Source organism: Phoxinus phoxinus, assembly GCF_949152265.1.
Source record: "Phoxinus phoxinus genome assembly, chromosome: 3".
Taxonomy (NCBI): Eukaryota; Metazoa; Chordata; class Actinopteri; order Cypriniformes; family Leuciscidae; genus Phoxinus; species Phoxinus phoxinus.
The window spans coordinates 12,884,863-12,899,454 of record NC_136878.1 but is presented as its reverse complement, the minus strand read 5'-3'; the positions used below and the strand labels follow the sequence as shown (position 1 = coordinate 12,899,454).

The window sequence follows — 14,592 nt, the reverse complement described above, 5'->3', positions numbered from 1 at the left end:
ACATTCCCACGATTTATTATGTCGTGGCCACGACAAAACTAAGTAAACCGAACATGTCCGCTTCTGGCCACCATAGTTAAAAGCTTGATTGGTTGGATCTTTCAAATAAACAGAAGAAAAGTCTTTAAGACTTTGTAACTATATAGTATATACTTAATTACGAATTATTAACCAAGGCAAGATCATACTGTAGTATTTTCGCTATTCCATAGTCCTCCATTTTAGATTGTGTCTTCATCGTATTCTGTTTCTTTTATACAGTGATGAATGCATTTGGACCATCCGATTTCTACACAGCAGGGATAAAATGCACTTTATCTCTGCTTTTGGAAGCTCATTTAGTCTTATTAAAGTTCAGAGCTTGTTCTCTATAGCCCTTTGGAAGAAAAACGGGCTGCGGCTGTCAGACGCAGAGTCCCTGAGCGCACGCTGAGCGCTTGTGCTCGCGCTGCTGCAGTTAAATACACGATCTGCAGAGGAAAAAAGGGCATTTTCTAGACTGACATTTGTGTGGATTAATAATAAATATCTCATTAAATGAAAACATCTCTTCAGTGGCCTTGTGCTGACAAATTAATCCTTTGTCAACATTTTCCACGCTTCACATCACACCGTGTGATCTGACGAACTGTGCTGTATAATGCACATCGGGATCAAGTATCGAAATCTACGAAATTATATTGTACCACTGTAATATTTATTATTATCTTATTTTGTATTATTCTTATTTTTAGTGTTAAATCAGGTGACATAATTTTACCTTAAATGTGCAAGGCTTCTGTGGTCAGATATTTTTGTTTTCATATTTTAATTTATTATCATAATCATAAACCGTTTTACCATTTACTGCACTTTGTTTTATTAAACTAAAGAATAGGAAGTTTCGCACAGGAAATAGCTTACTTCCATGTTGAAAAATATGGATATATCGGTTAATCGCACAACCTATACCATAAATAAATATATTGCACACCTAAAAACTGAATGCTGATTCTTGTGCAAGGCGTACGCTGATTGATTGATTGGCCAGCTGACCCAGTGCGTTGTGATTGGCCGAACACCTCAAGCGTGTGTCAGAAATGTAACGCCCCCTTATCATAATCACAAACTTCAGCTTTCAAAGCAATTATAAAGGCAGTTAATAATGTCGTCAGAGTTGGATTCTGAAAATGCAGATGAACAAGCCGATCGATCGGGACGAACTTTGCAAGTGCAACTTCAGCAGAACGGCCAGTGTGAAACAGAACACGTAGTGCATCCATGTTTATCATTTTATAAGCAGAGAAACAAAGGATACTATGTCTGTAAACTTAAATCCATCTCTGCACTTTTGCTCATAAGAACGACAAACAATATGTGTTACTCTACACTGCACATAACTCAACATTTGAACCGTCAATAGCAAATACTTTAGCAAATTATAATAAACTATACTTACAGGCTCTGATTCAGAAGTGGCAGATTGCATTAGCAAAGTTGGAATTGCCCCATTTTTTAGAAATAGCCTTTGTGGACAGCCGGTCTTGTACTCTCCCAGGTTCAGGAAACCATCCTCCGTAAAATGCGCTGCACACACACAAATATTTGGGTTGTACTGTTCTGGAACAGTGTGTAAATAAATCTTAATCACTGATTCCTAATTGCGTCCACTTTCGGAAGGCCAAAACAAGTACTTTTGCTTTTGCATAGAAACACACAGCGTCTCATGAGGGCAACAACACTACTACAATAACTGAAGCCACGCCTTCTTTCTTTGCGTATGCATGTGGGGTGGCATTATGCAAATATATCAACCTAGTGACGTAGGTATGTGATCTACAGTAGGCATTTTAGCTAGGTCTGGATCTGCCTTCTCTTTTAAATAGAATACATATTTTTGTGGGAGAGCTTTGTAACTTTGCAGATCTTATACATGCACAAACAGCTAAATAACACACTAAAGAAAAAGGAAAACATGAACACACATCATACGAACCCTTTAAACCAAAAAGAATCAGCAACACAAAATAAACAACCTAATGTGAGAGTGATAGAATGGGAAAAATAAAACTGTTTTCATAAACGCCACTATTTCATTTCTACTACAGACTTGGGTGGGGCCCCATCTCATGGTTTTCTTTTTCTTCTTTTCACTTTCCTTCCTTCTTTCTCAGCAAAACGTTCAGTACTGTGAGTGTGTTCTTTTCTAGTCCGTTTGCCTGTTCAATACCTCAGCCTTAATAATGGAAACAGCGAGTTTTCCTCCCACATGCAGCAGTGCGTTCACTGGCTACCCATGTCCACCAGTCTAAGAGCAGCCATGTGCTTTCTCTGATAATGTTTAGGCTCAACAGCTGGTCCTAGATCAGAGCGCCACATCACACCACAGGACATTTCATCAGGAGAGACCACAAAGAATGGGAGTCAGAAAAAAATCAAAGGCTTGTCAGCTTTTAGAGGACAATGCCATTTCTTTCCTATAAAAACATTGCGGCCCCCCATCGCACGGATGTGAGACGGAGAAACAAAGTGAAATCTGTAAACAGCACAAGTCGATAAGGGGGCTCTGGGCTGACCTGATCATGTGTGACCCCCTGTCGAGCGCATCAGTGGTTCCCATGGCGACCGAGTGTCTGCAAGTTGACTTCTGTTTCCACAGTCGATGGCTCTCTCTCTCTCTCGCTCTCAGTAATGTCATACCTTAAATGGGGATGACTAATTACTTCAGTTAATTAATTTAACGTGTGTTTGCATGCATATGAGGTCTTTGCTTTACTTGGAGTTTAAGTGATTGCATTTTTCGGAGTGTGTGACAAAGATAGAGTGTGTGTGTGTATGCTTGCCCATGCAGACTTGGCTAATCCCTGATCGTGAGATGGCAGAGAATATGCTGGATTTCTTAAGGCTGCTTTCGTTCCATGTCAATAAATAATGCCAAAACTGTCTCACACACACACACACACACACACACACACACACACACACACACACACACACACACACACACACACACACACACACACACACACACACACACACACACACACACACACACACCACTTCCCTACAACATTCTGTTTCCAATGTGAACAAAATGTCATTTTCTGTTCATAGATGTCCCACGTCTCCATCACTCATAAACATGCAGGAACATTCTCTTGATATTCGGTGGCAGACAAAGCCACTGCTTTTAGCCCGAATGGAAATATATGTTAATGTGCGCATGCAATTAGGTGAGAAAGAGATAAAAAGAGAGAGAGAAAGAGAGAGAGCGAGTAGGTCTGAAAATATGGATCGCTTAATGTGTATGCATTGCAATTAGAAGAGAGGGAACGAAAGGGATGGAGTGAAAGAGAGATGAAGTTCTGAAACCTCTCTTTAACATTATTTTGTGCATAAAATCTCCAAGTGAACAAAAGGGATGAACAAGAAGCAGTGACAGAAGCGGTGGACGTCGCAAAGCGTGAAATTTCCAGTAAATCCCATCAAGCATTTATTTAGCTCTGCCTCCCCTCAGCATTTCGGTCCTAACACAGAATACATTACGTCTCATCTTTGTTTCAGGCAGTCCTCATGCTGGCCTTCATGATAAAGGGCCCCAAATGTTTCAGCTTTATCGCATTACGCATCCTTGATTAGTAAATCTTAAATTGATTTTGGTTTACTGGTGTTCAGATCTCTTAATGTGTTTGCAGCTCAGCCCATATCTAATAAGCTAGTGAAGTTTATTACAAACAGGTCTCTGTGGTCTTCTAAACGTGTTCTAACAGTCAAAACTAGCATTTATGAGGATGCTCAGTCCCCAACTATGGAACAGCCTGCAGAAGACATCGGGCTCTCTGAGGGGTTGTTCACAGAGGATGCCTTCTTGCGCTCAAAAACATAGTGCAGTAAAATCAATGCAAAAAAGTCTTAAGATGCATTTTTAAAAGTTTAACTTTTTAACTTGATACAACAGTGCTTATGGCTAAAAATGCTAAAATAAGAGAAAGACACATAGCAACATTCAAAGATATGCATTTAGCACAGAAAGTGAATTTGAATGTTAGAAAGAGGAAATTTTATGATATATACATAATACATTTAAACAACATCTCTCTGTCTCTCTCTCTCTCCAGTAAAACTGAAGGAAATTCAGTTACAATTCACCTTTGGCTAAGCCCCACCCCCCTTAGTTACTGTTGCTACGTCCGTCAACTTCATCTGGAATCTGGTTTGGTATCAACATGGCTTATGCTGTGACAGATCTTCCTGCTGAAATTTTATCAAACTTTTATAAAGCAGAAAATAAAGTGTCCGATAGAAGTAGGCAAAAGGGGCTGCAATATGCGTTCAAAGGCTATATTCAAGACATACGGGTGGAAACGCAAGCAACAACAAGGCATCCAAATAGAGGCAAAAGCATAATGGTCACAGTCAAAAAATGAACCACCGCATATCCTAATCGAGACGGAGGCTGGGACTAACAATATCAAGGAGCAACACTGTTCATGAAAAGCTGGGTAGGTCTCTATTCATTTCTATAATCGTTATTACAAAGCAAACGGACTACGCGAGTATAAAGTTGTATTTATTAGCAGCGTGTGCTAGCATATCAAGACTAGCTAGTATAACTTCACAGTAAGGTTAAAAGCAAAATGTATCTTAGAGCACACAAAAGTGTGCTTGTTGATCCTTGAGGGGTTTAGCTGACTGTGAGGACGTCCACACAGTTTAATCCAAAAACGACACTTGTCAGGATTTGACTTCGGTTTTGGGAAGGGAAAAATACGGACACCCCCCTCCAACCTCTCTGGGAAACGCGAATCTGTGTTACAAATGCCCCAGGCACAACGTTTAACCATATTTTTGATAAAACTACGACGGTAATAGCCTGCCGAGACCAAAAATATGAGACGCCTGTGTTAAAGTCAATGGAGCGCTGTGAAAAAGTGTCGGACCTCTGTGGGAGCTCGTTCTTGGCTGCGCTGTGATTGGTCAATCTACATTCTAGGGTATGACTTAGCCAAAGGCGAATTCTACTTACTTTCATTCACTTAATATGTTTATACTTCTTTGTAAAGGCACTTTGTCAATGTACATGACATAAAAATCAGTGCAAGAACATGCCTTGCGATGGAGAAAAAAAATGCCAAAGTAATGGATGCTGCTAGTCCTCATGGATGTTGATGTGCTGGTCTCACCACTCTTATCCAGAATCACAGAATTACCGCCTAGCCTTATGTCAGTGCCGCCCCATCCTTTTGGTCTCCGCCTTGTAGTCGGTCTCCTGACTACAGCAGGTGTGAGAGGAGGGGCACAGTAAAGGTGTACTGCTGGCAGCGTGCACTCAGAAAAGACTAGTCTCTTTTAGAAATATTGAACTCTGTATCCTGAGGTTGAGGGTTTAAACCACCCCTGCTGGGCCCGGATCCTACCCACACCAACCAGCCTGTGATGACAACACACACCCTTTCATTTTATGCAACACAAACCCTTTGGACACACTATTGCCCCCCTTTTTGACATTGATGTTGACTTATTTAAAAGCCACCTCTCAAAGGCTTGACACCACATCCGTTATATCTGTTTTTGTTCATCCCGCTACATCAACAGTCATCCAACAAACATGCTGACAAGAAAAAAAAGAAAGATGTATAATTAAGATAATTCAATTATTTTGATTTAATTAAGTTTTTAATAAGATTAATTAAATATTTCATTTTTATTACAAAGCTTCTGTTGACAAAAATAGGACAAGAAAAATACCTTAAACAGTCAACAAAAATGGAAAACAAAATGTATTAATATGATGAAATATTGACAAAACATGATAATATTAATATTGAAATATAAAGGACAATTTCATTAAGACAAAAAACAAAACAAACTGCTAACTCCAGCACTAGACCACCAGTGACTGAAGTAAATTAGATTGGAAACTATAAATGATTCATGCCAAAGTTTTGTTTCTTTTAATAAATAAAGGATTTACTTGTGTATTTATTTATTACGTATTTACCAGCACATCATACTGCACTGTTTGCACAAAAGGTGCCGCACAAAGTCTGAACTGAATTTGTAGCCCCTCAATCTTTGTGCCCAATGGACAGCAGCAACAAACTTATCAGGGAAAAATACCTAGCCTTGATGCTTTTCCCTTTCGTCTCATCTGAGTAAAGATTAATCTGATCTACAGAGCTCACATCTCCCTCACACGCTTTTGACCAGTGCCACACAGCCAAGCTCGGCTCATCGTCATTTCTCATCCCTTCATCTGCAGCCTCTGACGTTCCATCAGCCAGCCCCTCTGCTGACACGAGTCCCTGCTCTCACACACACACACACACACACACACACACACACACACACACACACACACACACACACACACACACACACGCACACACGCACACACGCACACACTCCCAGCTCTAAGAGTCATGTCGGGTTACTTGCCTGCTCCTGCTGTGGTCTTTTCCTCTCTCAGTATTTTCAGTTGCCTTATGCTCAGGGAATTTAAATGTCACTCATTTCTGATTGGCTGTGTATGTGGAAGCAATACAGGCTGTTTGTCGTCTATATCCACACATTCAAAGCGCTGCAGTTTCAGAGCTGACATACACTACATTTGAGATCTCCCCTAAGAGCAACACAAAAAGAAACCTTAACGGGTTTATTAGGGAGGGTCAAAGTGTACGCCTGTCTGTTTTCAGAGAACATGATTCAGAGCAGCTGATTCTGACACAATCGTTTCCCAAAAGGCTTCATGATGGCTTCCTTCTAAATAAATGGCAGAACATCTGAGATGTTGACCTTGGTTTTCTTCACTCATTCTAGTTGAGTATCTCAACTTTCACGATGAAACTCATTAGATTATGTTTCATCATCATCAGTTTGAATGCTGAAAATATGTCCTTTTGAATTTCACACCCACTCCCAGCATTCACCAAAGAGGGAGATGCAATGAATACTATTCCAATAGATGATACAGGGCTCTTTCACACAAAGAATTTTTTGCAGCAACTGTTGTGAGATTTTGTTCATTCACACTGCCCAAGCTTTTCCTGCATTATGTGCAGTTCTTTCAATCATGGATTCTTGTTGAAATGGTAAAGTGCCCCTATCATGCTATTTTAAAGGTTCCTAATTTTGTTTTGGAGGTCTCTTACAATATGTTTACATACATTAAAGGTCAAAAAATAATTTTATTTTCTCATAATATACATTGAACACATCTTTTCTAAAAAGTAATCTTTCGAAGATCCGTTCTCTCTAAATCCCTCCATTTCGCGAGCCTGCAACGTGATTGGTCTACTGCTTACAGTGTGTCGGAAATGAAACGACCATTACCATATCCGAATTGCAGCTCCTGAGGCTTCCTCAAACCCTAGCGATTGTACACTCTGTTAGGACCAAAACGATGGTGTCGATTTTACCATATCAAGTTGAGCGCGAGTCCAATAAAAACATTGGAAGAACTATTTATTCAACCCAAACCTCCATCGCAAAGATGACTTAGCAGGACATTTCTCAGTGATCAGTTTTACTCAGTTTATCATACATTATGAGAGGTTGTAACTAATTCCTCTACATCAGCATTAACAAATATGTTCATCAACAAACCAATGTGTATATTTTTTATTTATTGTAATGCACATGTGGGAACTGTATCATTAGTGCATACGTTAACCGAGCACTATCGTGAATGACATAACATCACAGTTTGTCAACCAAAATCTTGCTCCATCCTTCATCATTACTCAGACAATCTGCATTAATTGACACAATTTGAGGTAATAGTGGGCGCACAGCTGATTAGCAGAACTGTTTCAGTATGACGTTAATAACATGAGTTAGCCCGAGACCTACAGCTGCACTGGGTAGAAAATATATACATCAATAATTAATCTGTATAGGTTGTGATTCAGAGGAGGTAGTTGGTCCAAGTAAAGTGGGCACTATCCCATCTTTAATTGATAAGCGTTTTGCAAATCCCATGTTGGCAGAGATTTCGAGAACCAGTCATCAGTAAAATGACGGAAACGCAACAAAAGGTTATACTGCTGTTGTATCGCTGTGGTAATTTTAATCATTGACTCTTTACATCCTCATCCTTTGGAAGTGTATAGAGAATTTGCTTTTGCAGTGCAGATAATAACGTCGTCTCGACATGTACACAACACGAATCAATCAGTGTTTGAGGGCGGGTCAAAGTAGAAACTGTTTGCGGGCAGCCAAATGAAGACCATAGACGGGCATTATGCAAATTTGTTACATTGTTCCGTTTACGGAAGTGAGACTAGAATTGTTGACGACTTGTTTCGGCAGTTCCGAATCGATTCTTTCTTTTGCGAGACATTAGCTTTATATATATCAAGCACTTTGATCTTTAAAACTTTGCAGATCTTTTACATTCACAAACAGCTACATTGCATGTAAGGTAATATCTGAAAAAGCATAAAAGGTCCACTTTAATACGACATGGAATACACTGAAAACTGGAGAAAAGTAGGAAAGAATGAGGTTAGAGAATGCTTAAAGACCTGTGGTGCTCAAGGGGATGCAGGTTCAGATCTGGCCAGCATCATGTCTCAATTTCATTCCCCACTTTCCTCTCTAAACTGGCCTGCACTATAAAAGCAAAGAAAAGAAAATAAGAAATCCCTTAGCTATTTCTCTCAGCAGTGTAAAAGTGCTACCACTCTTTTCTTGTGGCGCACACCTCATCCCTCTCTCTCTCTCTCTCTCTCTCTCTCTGTCGCTACAACTTTCAAACTGTTGCCCCTAGAACTGAAAGATGTTGCGACAGTTCTTTAATCTGAGTAATCTGAGTATAGCCTAGAGGTAAGAGTGGAGTCAAATAACTGTGTAGAACTGAGGAAAACATGCATATTGGCAATTAAATCAGCCTTATGTGAAAGGGGATTGCTGGACCAAATACCGGAGTTAAAGTACTGATATTCTAGTGAAATATTACACCAGTAAAAGTATAAGTCCTCAATAAAAGTACAAGTTATCAAACTGCCAGCTAAAAAAGATTAGTGGATGAAGACATTAAATATGCATGACCTGCAAATAAGCAAATGTTTCTTTTTATTAACAAAACTCGTCCTACGCTATTAAAGGGATAGTTGAATGATGACAGGATTTCCATTATTAGGTGAACAATTCCTTAATCAGCTTATCTTTTTACAGCAGTATTTTCATTCAAAAGCACCTTACACAAGTTTATAACTTAAATATTTTCAGTATTAACAGTACTAAAATTCGGCAAAAGTAACTTGGCTTCAGCCAAGTCCTCTGCACACTGTAGTCCAATTTGGGAATGAATTGAACAGTGCGATCTGTTCATTGATTCAACGGGTTCATCAAAAACAATCATCTCAAAAAAATTTAGTCTTGAATCAGGTATCGCTATTATATCTCTGACCAAGTCTTGAAAGGAGTCTTGAAGTGTTTGAAAGGAGCGGCAAATTAATCAATCAGGTAACAAGATGGGCGGGGCTAGACAATAAACAGGAGAGCACATGGCTTGTCATGCATGTTTCCTTGTGCCATGTGCTCTCCTGTCTATTGTCTAGCCCCGCTCACACCAAACATACTAGAACACAAGCACATGGCCAGTAAAACAAATCACCAGCCATGTACTCACACAAAACGAGACATGAACATGCAGCTAATGAAAACACTCAGAAGCCACTTTTGTACAAGGCACACAGACAAGACAACATAGGAGTGTCAGGGCTCTGTCACAAAACCAAGATATAGACCAGACAGAAGTGACAGCCCAGCAAACACAAAACGTTGGCACAACGTACCCGACCTTCTAACAACGTTTTAACAATATGGCCAAAAGGTTGCTTTAGCTACGTTGTGTGGTGAAGGTTGTTACAGCGTTGTCACAATGTTGACATTAAACCACCGTTCAGGGCCATTGCTTAAGGTTGTGCCTAAGGTGTCTGGACAACTGGACTACATAATGTACTCGTCACTCGTCACTGCCCTGAAGCGCGAAAATCAGCCTTTTAAATTCCAACCACCTGTTGGGCTCATTGGCCCTCATTTATCAAAAGTGCGTACACCAAATTTCCAGCGTACACCTGGCGTACACCCAAAACCACGGTGACTTTGCGATTTATCAATATGGACGTTGGCGTACGGCACGCTCAAATCCTACGCCAGCTCAGGAGGTGGTGTACATGTACGCACGTTTTGAGTTAGTGCTGAAATGCGCAGAAAAACAATTCCTAACACCACAAAACGCACTGACAAACTAAAGATATGATATATTATGACCCTGTAAAAAAACAACAACAGAAATTATAAACTTCAGTGTTTATTTTTGTGAGTTAAGCCCGGCATGCGTGCACGGACTGGGTTCAGTAATGCGTTTCCATTACCCTTCAAATTGCGCAAATTGAAATTGCGAATTGAAAATACGCCCAATGGAAACACGTCAATTTCGCAAAAACTGGCGTTTATCGCAAAAAAAGTTTTTACGCTCGCATGAGGAGGTTTTTCAGGCAATTCGAAAAAGGAATATTTCGCAAAACTGCAATGGAAACAGTTTTTGCGCATTTACAGTCACCTGAAGACGCGGTGTGTTTGGGGTCCGTGTCCGCAAATAATAATAATTATCATCATTATTACTAGGCTATATTTAGAAGACGCTTTTATCCAAAAAAGGAACAAAGCAATTCGTCAAATGACATTCATAATACGGGTTAGACAATAATAATACAGGACTAAGATTATCACAAATAAACACAAGATTTTGACGCATATCCAAAGGGTTTGTGGAGCGGAGTGTGGAACGCGCACTGGATGGCACGGAGGCGCGCGCGCGAACACTTTTTCCTATCAATAGTGAAACAATTTAAAATACTCCATCATTTCTGGTCATACTGAAAATAATAATACATTATTTGTAACTACAAGAAAACGTTGTGCTTTTGTAAAATAAAATAAAACAATCAGTTTCATGATCTCCGTGAACTGGAGCGCGAGAACTGAAACAAAATATAGCCTATCTAAAGCTTGAAATGTCCACTTTAAAACGAACAAATTCGAATCGAAAGCTAATACATTTTGTTCTGATTAAGTAATCCGTATGAAAGGTGCATTTCTCTCTAAAAGCGCATTAACAGCGAAGATGGAGATCTTAGCCGACTTAGAAAACAATAGTTTAATATTGGCTCTTCTCATTCATCACTGCGGGAAAATATCAATTCCAGATTCTAATTTGACCTTAGAAAACCATTAAAATCGACATGTTTTCCATATTAATTTGTGTATATTTTACATGTTTAATAAAGGGGCAAAAAGTCATTAAACAAAAATCTGAAAATTCGTCGATATTTACTTTTTTTGCGCAGCAGTTGGTGTTGCCAGTTCAAATTAAACTTTTGGTGTTCAACTTTGCGTTTTAAAAAGACAACCGTTAATTTTTCGTTTTTCAATTAGCCTACTTTAAAAAGGAAAAACGAATAGACACAAAAGTAGCCTATACATGGATCTTTTGGAATAAGAGACAGAGTTCTTTATTAAATTAATAAAATAAACAATAATTAGCCTATAGCCTAATACAAATAATAATAATGACAAAGACATTCTTCTTCTAAATAACAATAAGCGTCATTAATAATCAAAATCATAATAGGCTACTAATAAGAAAAATATTACAAATTGTCATGCAATTATTCACATCATCATCACTATTGTACACCCTATTACATAATAATAATAATAATATATTTATTTTGTATAGCGCCTTTAAAAGTAGCTTTCTCAAAGCGCTTTACAGACAAGCATAACAACAATTGAATAAACACAATGAAGATACAATAAAAAATAAAATAGAATAAAAAAAATAAACATAAAATCAAGTTCAGGTAAAAGCAATCCTAAAATAAAGAGTTTTAAGACGAGATTTAAAAGTCACTAGTGTATTTGCTTCCCTGATGTTGGCCGGGAGAGAATTCCAGAGCTTAGGAGCATAGACGGAAAATGCTCGGTCACCCCACGTATGAAGCCGTGTCTTCGGAACAACCAAAAGACCACTCTGTGAGGAGCGCAGATTGCGACGTGGTGTGTAGGGGATTAATAAGTTAGTCAAATACTGGGGTGCCAGATTGTGCAGAGATTTATAGGCCAGCAAAAGGATTTTAAAATCAATACGGTACCTAACAGGTAGCCAGTGCAGGGACTCCAAGACCGGGGTTATATGGTCCCTGGCCCTGACCCCAGATAGTACTCTAGCAGCTGAATTTTGAAGATATTGCAATTTATCCAGTGATGATTTAGATACCCCAGCTAGAAGACCATTGCAGTAGTCAATGCGCGAGAAGACAAAAGAGTTTATCAACTTCTCAGCTACCGAAAAGGACAACATAGGACGTAGCCGGGCTATATTTCTGAGGTGATAAAAAGATGTCTTAACTGTGTTCTGGACAAAAGGCTCAAATGACAGTGTGGCGTCAAATATGACACCCAGATTTTTTAATTTGGTCTTAAACTCCAGTGCAACACCATCAACAGACAAAGTAGGAGACCCAACCTTTCGCAGTTGATGTGGAGTTCCAAGGAGCATAACTTCTGTTTTTGAGCCATTTAGAGACAGAAAATTATTGGACATCCAAATCTTTATCTCAGCAATACAGTTAGAAAGATGCCCAACGTTCACTTGCTGACCCGGTCTAGTATGTATATAAATCTGTGTATCATCAGCATAAAAGTGATAGTTAAGGTTGAGCGATTGTAGTAATTGACCAAGTGGATAGATGTACAAACTAAAGAGTATGGGACCCAAGACTGACCCTTGTGGAACACCCGTATGAACAGAACCAACTTTGGACCTATAACCACCCATAAAAACAAATTGACTGCGGTCAGTGAAATAGGACTTAAACCAGTCAAGAACAGTCTCTGACAAGCCAAATACATGTTCGAGGCGATTTAGTAGTAGGGCATGGTCAATAGTGTCGAAGGCTGAGCTGAGATCCAAAAGAATGAGAATGGACGTGGAGCCGGAGTCGGAGGCAATCAGTAAGTCATTTGCGACCTTCACCAACGCAGTCTCAGTGCTATGTAATTTTCGAAATCCTGATTGGTGTGGCTCAAATAGTTTATTTTCGATTAAGTGTTTGTTTAATTGAGCTGCAACCACACCCTCCAGGATTTTAGACAGAAACGATAGATTTGAGATTGGCCGATAATTTAACAGATTACTCACATCAGAATTTTGCTTTTTTAAAACGGGAGTAACCGCAGCAGTTTTAAGTGCTGCTGGCACCTCCCCAGTTGACAGAGAGTCATTTATTATAGCAAGGACTGAGGGACATAAAGGACCAAAGCAGGATTTAAACAGGCCACCAGGCACGGGATCAAGTATGCAAGTGGTAGCTTTCATACTAGAAACCTGGTTGCAGAGCATCTCAGGTTGTAGCAAAGTAAATTTGGATAAAGGAATGCCAGAGAACCTAGGAGTATTAACTGTAAGATCGGCAGACTGCAAGGAATGGATATTTGTGCGAATATTGTAAATTTTCTCACTGAAAGATTTGAGAAACTCATTGCACAGCCAGTCAGATGGAGTCAGAAAACTGACACTATCTGCTTTAAGCAGACTATTAATTGTATGAAAGAGCTTCCTGGGATTGCTATGATTATTATCAATAATGTTTGAGAAATAGGCAGATCTTGCAGTTCCAATGGCTACTCTGTAGTTTGACAAGCAATCTATCCAGGCCTGGTGGAACACATTTAAACCAGAGTGCCGCCATTTTCGCTCTAATTTCCGACACATAGCCTTCTGTATACGCAAGTCACCATTATACCAGGGGGCTGACTGTGCATAAGAAACATTACGTGTTTTTATGGGTGCAAAGATGTCCAAGTTGGCTGTAAGGACATTATTAAATACTGAAATTTTATCCTCAAGAGGAGCAGAAGACATGTCAACTAAAGAAGAGACAATCGAGTTTGCAAAGGTAGCATGATCAATTGATTGCCATTTACGGAAAGAAATAGTTCGTGAAGTCTTTCTACTAGAGTGAAATGTCTCGATATTAAAAAGGATAGCTAGATGATCAGAAAGACCAGCATCCACAACTGAGAGATTAGAAAGAGATGAGTCATTTGCAATAATTAAATCTAGTGTGTGTCCTTTACAGTGAGTGGGGACATTTACAAACTGAGAAAAATTAAAGCAGTCCAAGAGTGATAGAAAATCCTTGGCCAAGAGACAGGCTTTCTGATCTACATGTAAGTTAAAATCACCCAGAATCAAAATTCTCTTAAATCTGACGGACAATATAGAAAGAAGATCAGCAAACTCGGACAGAAAGTCCTTATTCAGTTTAGGAGGTCGATAGATAGTGACCATGGCAGAATGGAGAGCAGAGTGAGTATCAGACACATTTAGAACAAGACATTCAAAAGTTTTAAAAGGAGGAACGGACACAGGGTGAATCTTGTATTGCAGTTTGTAAAGAACTATAATACCACCACCTCTACCTGTAGTTCGTGAAACGTCAATGAGTCCGAAGCCCGCTGGAGTCAGCTGATTAAAAAGAAAACCATCGTCCTGTTTGTGCCATGTTTCCGTGATGAAAAACAAGTCCAGCTTCTTGT

The 14,592-nt window shown here is 39.4% G+C and overlaps 1 long non-coding RNA gene across 1 annotated transcript in view; it reads right to left on the bottom strand.

Moving 5' to 3' along the window:
- Positions 1–1,444: 1,444 nt before the first annotated feature.
- LOC306995938 overlaps positions 1,445–14,592 on the bottom strand; it is a 51,811-nt gene continuing 38,663 nt past the window's right edge. Inside the window, exon 3 of the long non-coding RNA XR_013796954.1 lies at positions 1,445–1,566. This is a non-coding gene — a long non-coding RNA (uncharacterized lncRNA). The remainder of the gene's footprint in view (positions 1,567–14,592) is intronic.